The sequence below is a fragment of the Cyprinus carpio genome, chromosome A3 (genome assembly GCF_018340385.1).
Source record: "Cyprinus carpio isolate SPL01 chromosome A3, ASM1834038v1, whole genome shotgun sequence".
Lineage (NCBI taxonomy): Eukaryota > Metazoa > Chordata > Actinopteri > Cypriniformes > Cyprinidae > Cyprinus > Cyprinus carpio.
In genome coordinates this window covers 35,547,139-35,556,353 of record NC_056574.1, presented here as the reverse complement: position 1 = coordinate 35,556,353, position 9,215 = coordinate 35,547,139, and positions in this window count along the sequence as shown.

Here is a 9,215-nt window from a genome sequence, read left to right as displayed (position 1 = left end):
GTAATGACTGTTTAATAACAATAGCATGCATAAGAGCCCTTGTGTAAATGTCTTTCTTTAAATGTTTGATGGAAGCAGGCTATGGCCTGGGCCAATCCTATCCAATCACTTTTTAATGGCTTTTTAAGGATGTTATAAATGTATATTATCGTGGTATTGTTGTTTAACGCATGTACTGGCACAATTAAAATTACAGTTCGCGAATCAAATTCACTTCGCCAGCCGCCCTGAGTGGTAGTTTAAGCGAATGATTTTAACTTATGACTGAATTACGGATTTAACGCCCAGCAGCCCCTCTGGCGCGTGCGTATTACCCATTTTGGATGTTCACCTACCTGTGAGTCTGAATCATTTACTGCATCAGTTCTTGCCAGTTGCTGAATACACTAATCAAGGTAAAGAAACTTTGTTCCTCTGATCTAAATAAAGAAACACATATTGCCTTTTTAATATTCATATGATTTTCATTATGATTTTACAGCAAAGTTACTTTCAAAATGATGAACTGTCAATCTAAACACTGGATTTTTTAAGTACCTTGCTGCATTCTTGAATCTATAGTGCTTACGCTTTCCATCAACAGAGACTGCAAGCATGTGTGGGGTGCATGCTGGGCAGTTAAAGTTGTCTTCCTGGATGAGTTTGTCCACTTCAAATCAGACTGCCTCCCACTCCAAAAAGCTTTTTCTGAAGCTGTCTGCTATGATCCTTCCAGTCTGTTTCAAAAGAGTACAGTAAACCAGAAACAGTAAAACAGATCAAGAAATTGAAAACCACTCTACACTGAAATAAGATAATATCCATCTAAAATGGATAAACTTTGGGATGTGTACTACTTTTATGACCTCCGATAATAAACATCAAAGGAAAAGAACCTGAATTGAAGAAGAACTTGACAGTCTACATCTCTAGCTAAAAAAAGCTACAGTTTGTTCCAGTTTAAGAGTTAGCCAGTGCAACGTTTGGCCAGAATGTTTCTAAATGAATATTTATGTGATCAGCAAATGATATTAGGGAGAACACATCAAGGTGTGTCCCCTTCTTCACAAAACACTCAGTGCAAAAGGTCTGAATTTAACACATCCCTAAAGAGTGTAAATGTTCATGTGTACTTGACCTCATATTGTAATTGTGAGTTACTCTAAGATTATCACTACAAATACTTACACGGCCAAAGCGGACAGTTAGTTTATCTAGCATTCTAAGAAATGCTAGGCTGGACATCCCAGGTGCTGCCATCTTCAACTTTTCAAAGGAAAAAAGCATGTCTGTAGCATATACTGTAGAAAATTGCGAAGTAGCAGGCCAGTAGTCATTATGGACCAGCTCATCCACTCCAGCGTGCCATGTGGCTTCGCATACCTCACATTTCAACTCTGGCAAGTTGAGATCATATCGGCCTGGGAAAAGGAAAGAATTACATATGCACATTTAATTCTGACACTAAAGTGGGAACCTTTGACTATCAGGAGGACACTAGCGAGGTTTCCATTAAACTTATTTGCATTTGATATTTGCAGTAATGAAAATTCAGCTCAAGAATATGCGCATCTGTGTAAGCTTCCATCAGCTGTTTAATGTGAATTAAAAATGGACATTAGACTAATCAGGGGATGTGTTCTGACCAGCTGTGGGATCAAAATGTCTCTAGGACAACATTGAAACATGGTAAATGTGCATATATGCTTATTAAACTGTTTCCATAAGCTTTAATCGCACTACGCCTTATTCACATCAAGAGTTAATCCACCCCCATCAAGCAAATCAGATTTATATTTGCATTAAGGGACTTATCTGCATTTGCAGGTGTTTTCAATTTAGCATTTCTTATGCACATAACTGAAATTTGAATTAACAAGTTGGATGGAAACTCAGTCTTAAATATTTTTAAGGACTTAAATACAAAGGGCTAAACAAGGCAGCAAAGAACAGGTGAACTAAGGCAGGGACTGATAACTAGATACAGGTGAGGGGCAGAGACAGGAACAGGAACATATGGCAGGGATAAACAAAGGAGCACAAAACCAGGAAGTAAACAAGGGGAACACAGAAAGTAACAAGGAGCAGACATGATGGATAGGGGACCAGGACAAGACAGTAGATGACATGACAGTCAGAATGGGAAGAAAGTAAATCATGTCAGATGGGGTGTATTTTAGAAATTGTCACTTAAGCGGAAGTGGCACCCATCCCCAAAGTTCTCCTTACCATTCATTGTAACCACAGCAATAGGTTTTCCAGTGATGACACTTAATCTCTGAGAACACCTACATTGCTCTTCAAAGTTTGGAAACACCCCTGGCAAAGTGTGGTTTTGGATGATATCAGCATAATCAGCATAAATCCTTAGCAGATTTTAGTGCAAATACAGTACATTAATGTAACTTTATGTAACAAATACAGTACATTAATGTAATGTCCAAAACCCCACTTTTCTAGGGCATTTCCAAACTTTTGGAGGGCAGTCTATGTCAGCTTTTTAAGACCAGATACTCTTCATGGCTTAATCGTCTGATCAGAAATAATTTAGGTTTTTGTATTTAGTTTTAGATAACTGGAATTAACAAGTGAGAAAAAGTGACTCAAAAACTACAGCTTACCACACCGGGTAAGAACCTTCTCCACAGAACATGATGTCTGTGGCAACGGCTGAAAGAAGCCTTCTCTAATTGAGTCGCTGTTGTGGAAGACTTGAGCCTTGTGGAAGTTGATGTCACAATGGGCACAGAGAAAGGGGTGTGGTCGACAGTCCCAACAGTGGATCATAGCTGGACTGGAGTCACATTTCTGGCAGACTGGACTGGCCACATGCTGCTTAGCCACCATGCTGTCCACCCCCCGGGGCCTCACTTTCGCCCACCACTCGGAAACAAGACTTTTTCTTAATGAACAATCACTGGAGGCTTATGGTGGTGTTTCGTTGTCATCTAAGTCTTCACCCAGTGAGCAACTTAGCTCTTGAAGGAAAGATTCTGTTAAACAATGGACAGTATTCAAAAACAGCAGGTTATTAAACAAAAAAGTATATCACCGAACAACAGCCATTCTGAAGTGTGTAATAACTGTGTTACTTATCGTACTTACACAAAAATATGGAATGTGTATTACAGTCATATTATTAATTAATATGCAGTTTCACAGTGCAGAGACAATATAGGTCATACCAGCGTTTACGTGAGAAAAGTCACAGGTCATTTCCACACTGGTTTCCGGAGCCCTGAGAAGGGAACCACCAGTCTTTCCAGTTTGTCTGTGGCCAACGCCTGCTGTAGAATAAAACATAAATTTACAATTACAAACACATACATTGTCATTATGTTTAAAAGGCATTAATGGTAAAGTTTTAGCATTGCTTTTCCTTAAAGTATATACAGTATAGTATGTACATAATATAATAATAATAATCATATATTTTCTAATTCAAACCCATGACTTGTGGCATGTTTATATCTCATTCTAAAAGGTAAAAATAGATCTAGAGATAAAATCTAGATCTTAATTAACATAAATGAAAAGAAAGTCTGACCTGCTTGTTTTCTGGAGGATCTTGGCCTCCCATAAATAATGTTCCCTTCGCTATCCCTCTTAATTCACTTCACAAATGGCTGGCTGGTGGATGGCTGGATGGCTGATGCTGCCTCCTGTTGCTTGTTGACGATCTCATGCAGCCTTTGGAGTGCATCCATGTCTTCTGCCTGGCTGAAGAGAGCTGGTTAGGATCTGACATGATGCACAACAAACAAAAGTGCACAAGGACAAACACACTACTAAGAGAGGAGAGGAGAGAGAGTGAGAGAGAACAATACAAAAATGAGAACAGAGAGAAAGACAATACAAACGTGGCTTTTAAAAATGCCTTTTGTAGTTAGCTGCTGATTTTCTTGTAAATAATAAACTGTATTTGAGAACCTGTTGATAAAGAGAAAAAAAAATCAGTATAGAATTTATAACTAAACTACATATTACAGTATTCTAACACACACACATATTACATCTGAAGATAGAGTATGGATTAAGTTTACATGTTTATGTCTATAGGATATTTGCTGACATTTTAATCAAAATTGTGATTAGAAATATGGCTGTAGACTGTGGCACAACTCGTTAGAATCTAGGCTGCATAGTTGCAACAAAGAATATCATATTTGAAATCGGATATGCCAATCACACCTATTTTCCTTGGGTAACTTTTAACGTTAGCTAACAATGTTTAGTACCATGCACACATTTCATTTGGTGCAACAAGCTTATATTATGCCCATCCCAATACCATGACATCACTACAGTGCGCAAAAATATTACCAAACACAACAACTGGCAACAACTTTATGGCATGAGCTAATTGTATTTTGATAAGCAAAGATATAATATTTCTAATTCTAGACTGAGTGCAATACTTACACGTGTTTGGAAATCGAGAAATGCAGTGGTGCATGGGATCGTCGCATGCATTGATGTAACACTGCTGAAGTAGTTGATTGGCCAACTTGAAGTAGGGTTCATATGCAAGAACATTTATTATTATTATTATTATTATTATTTTGTACAACTGCTCCGGTCGAACTATAATATGCACATTATAGCCGCTCTTTCTGAACTTCCAAGTCGTAGATTAACTGCTGCGAAGTTTGGATCTATTTTGGGGGCGGAGGATGAATGAACAGAAATTAAATCTAAACGGTAGAAAATACAAATAGATGTCTTAAAACTTTGTTTGTTGGTAATGGAACTGTTGTATAAAATCAATATAACAAGTATAATGTGCAAATTGCTTCATTATAAAGAGTGTAAATCGATTTTGACCCTCTGAATGCGTCAAAATCGACGTTGAGGGTGTGAGCCATTTGGTTTTAGATATTTTTTGAGTCTATGCTTTCTTATAATTTGAAGTTTTAAATCTGATGCATTTTATAATTTTATGGTTTCGTTTGTTTATAGTGGCCCCGCGTCAGAATCTGAAGATGAGGGATTTATATGGAAGTGTATAGGAAGGCCCTCTACGTTGAAAAGCGACCCAAAGGGGGTACCTTCAGCCTCGGATGTTGACGCCAGGGGGCAATGACCAAGCGTCTATATGTAATGAGGAGAGGGTGAGACTGTGTTGCTGGGTTGGGAATACTTCTTTATTTGAATGACTTCAGTTTGATTTAACACTTGATGGCTGTATCAGAAAGTAAAGTAACTATCTGAAAGCATCAAGACCCTATTTTCAAGAGGTGAAATTGCTATATAATATATCCACACTGAAATAAGTCTGAAATAAGACTCATGACAATAACAGGAATTTATTTGAGCTGGTACCTTGAAGAAGCAGCTGGAGAGAAAAACATTAAAAAAAAAAAAAAAAACATTTTAAAACATTTTTAAACATTACACCTTAACTTTAGGTCGGAGTAGAGTCTGATAGAACAAACAAAACTGTAAAAACAACACAAAGAACGTGACAGTATTTTATGCCATTCCAAACTCTGTGGCCTGCAGTATCCCACTGCACATGTGGTTGCAGAACTCCTCGTAGCTCCTTTGTATTGGTAGGCAGAGGACTACGTCACGTGTTAGCTTGTGGGAATTTGTGGTCTGTGTGTATGAAGTCAATGATTGGCTGGTTCTTGAATCCCAGTGGGGGCAACACCTCCAGCCCAGAAGCAAGGGCAAGGACCTCTTGCAGAGTAAGGTTTTTACTTTGGCCCAGCTGCATTTCTCCAACTGTGGAAAATAATATAAACCTCATAAATAAAAAAATATCTGAAACTAGGTTTTGGCTATATAGCTTTGCTTACTACTGACATCATACCTGCCACATCTAGCAAGAAGTCACGGAAACCAGGCATAGGTTCTAATTTCACTGTGTCTGCGATTGCTTCCCTCCTCTGCAGAGTGTGGGCTGAAGACATCAGTAAGGTCCTGGGCAGTCAGCGGGTCCTCTTTGGCCAGGAACAGATAACGAATATGTTTAGAATATGTTTAGCCTTCATTGTAGCATGCAATCCTAAACATCCCAGACCATCCACAAACCTACAGTGTGTAACAATGAGATAATTGTTTTCATTTCACACACACATTAGCAACTAATTAATAAGTTTGGTAACACTTTATAATAACTTTTCTTATTAAATCAATAACAAACATTTATATAATGCACAGATCTTTAGTTAATGTATATTCACATAGCTAGAAATATATGCTTTTTAATGTTTACTAACGTACTTGTTATTATGCAACCCTCAACATTGCGAGTAAATCACTCGCATATGCGACTAAATCTTCACTCTGGGCGACTAAATGATGTCTAATATTAGACAATGGCAAATAAATTCTCAGATTTACTCGACAGTGAGTGAGTTTGAGGCTAAGTATAAGTGTAGCACTGACTGAGCGCTTCAGAGTTTCACTCTCCATCAAGCGATCTGTGATAATTTTCGATTAATCTGAATGGATGCACAGCGCACATGTATTTGATGTACCGTTAACTCTAATGTGAAGGCGCACGACTCGCCATCACTTTGTTTCGCACACACTCAGAGAATTGACGCGCTACATGTAAACGATTTTCTGTGTTGTATTTTCCTGTCAAAATAACATCGTTCCCTTGGAATTCTTCAGCTTTTAAGAACTGCCGGTTTTTCCGTAGTGGGCGGAGCTAATGCACAAACGGGTTAATCTCTTTGGCTGGCACTCACCTATTATCGTCCCACTGTTTTGATTTCAGCAAATTAATTGAAATGAACGCAGACACAAGCTGATTAATATTCTAAGTGAATCCAGCAGCTCATTAATCCTTAGTGTGTTTTATAGATCTCATTAGTAGAATTCATTATCATTATCTTGTATCAGTATTTTTCCCCCAATTTTTTTTTTACAGTAACACTGAATGACCAAAAAAGTACCACCACCAGTCCAGTAATGTTCTTTTAATGACTAATATGCATTCAAACATGGTTATCAAGTTTATTTATAAATACTAAAGTTCTATTATTAAATAATACTTGGATTATTATTATAAAGCTTGACTGGACTGATGTTACTATATATATATATATATCTGTGTGTGTGTGTGTGTGTATATATATCACTCTGGTGAGTGAACTAAAAAATTTAATAGCCAATGCATGCATTCAATTGCCAAGGTGTCCATAGAGGGTTGTTATGTCATTAAACTTTCAATTCATATGATCGTGTACTTTGTAAACCATCTGTCAAAATCATTTATAGATTTTTATAATGATTTAGAGTTTCATTAATAAATCATTAACAAACATATATTGCTTAACGGATCATTAATTAATGCTTACAAATGTCATTAAACTTTCAAATCTACAAAATTATTTTGGAACAGAAATTACACACACTCACTAAAAGCTTATTTGATAATGTACTTCTGAATGCTAACAAAATGTCATTAAACTTCAGTTCACATATTAGCTAGCGGCTCATTTTTTACATGTACAAATGCTATGAAAATATATAAGCAGTAGTAATTATAAGCACACTACAAACTATTCATGTTATTATACTCCATAGTAATAATCACAGTCTGTAAAAAGAAATATGTTTGGTCTTTGTTTGTTGTGCGTCTTATACTATTTTGCACATCTTAAGCCATTTATTAATTATTTGTTACTGCTTTTGCAGTACCCAATCTACAGTGGAAACTGATAATCAATTGTAAAGTTTATAAACATTTACAGTCAGCAGGTAGCTACCTTTATGAGCAGTCATTTCACATAACACATTGTAATTTGGGTGCAAAACATGTTTTTATTACCTCAACACTTATATTAGTGTGTATGATTAAACAGAATATATATATAACAATATATCAAACAGGAGGGGAAAAAACACATACATTTATCATTTATTAAAGCAATGAAATATAAACAGATTGAATCGTGTTCCCTTATCAAATTGACCTGTACAGTGCTGACCTCTTGGGGCCCTGTGTTAAAACACTAAAGGTAACAGTTGCCCCTACTGGCACACAATAGAGCAGTTGTTCCCAAAGTGGGTGTTTTTGTTGCAGTTGTTTTGAGATTTTCGCACGTACGATCACACCAGTGTGATCAGTCTAGGCTGGTCCCTGGAGTGTACGATCACACCGGTCAGTGCATGACATGAAATTAAAATGTGCTCTCACGTGTTGGCTGGCGCTGAGCCAGAGACAGGCGCGCTCAGACCTGTCATCACAACTTTTCAGTGTTTTCAACCACATAATGTTTATTTTAGGTTTCAGACATACAAGTACTAAAAAAACAATACATTTAGAGTTTGTGAAATACACACTGATGTCAAAGGAAGAGGCAATAATAATCATTTGCATTATAATTAGACACGTTTTATTCATATCAGATATACACATTGTGTAAGTAACTTTAAAGTTTACTCTATTATTCTCCCAGTTCACCATCCACTTACTTTTATGTATTTCGGGAGAAGTGGATGAATTCACGTGTTGTAAATCCAACAGATCCGATTCTCTGAACTGCGCCGTCTGCGGCACAAACTAAGATGGCGGCGCCCATCGCGCATACAGCTCAACTAACGCGATCGTTATAAAGGTGTTTAAACAACAAAACACTTCCACTTGCATATATTTGACAATCGGCATATCAGCTATTTCATGCCATATCTAACAAAAATGCGAATATTTTGAATAAAATAGGAAAAATGACATAAAAGCAGATCATCATTCATTCAGCTCTGTTGTTGCAGCGATATGTCACGTGACAAGCAATGACGCGTCACCATGGAAACCTTAAAGTGACACATCTAAATAACGGTCGCCTTGAAAAACTCACGCTGGGGGGTCAGCCAGAATATTTTAAACTTAGCCTACGTGTGAAAGGGTTAATTCAATACTTGTTAGTGTTTGCATTAAAGTCTGATACAAATAAAAAAATGTAATATATATATATATTTTAATTCAATTTGTAATTTTGTCCCAGACATTACGAGATTACTTCAGCGTCAATCACAATCAAGTTACGTAAGTACATCACTCGCAGCAACACAACGTGTCCCGCTGTTTGCTAAAGTTAAAGGTGTTTGGAGGCTACAAACAAATAATACTGCTTTAAAATGAAACGGTGGTTTGGCTGGCGCTGAGCCAGATTGTGTTGGGGTGTATAGTTTTGTGTGGCGCTGGTGAGGCTTGTTTACCGAGAGGGGGAGAAAAGTCACATGTGCCACAGGTGAGGCCGGTTGATGGTGCGAAGACT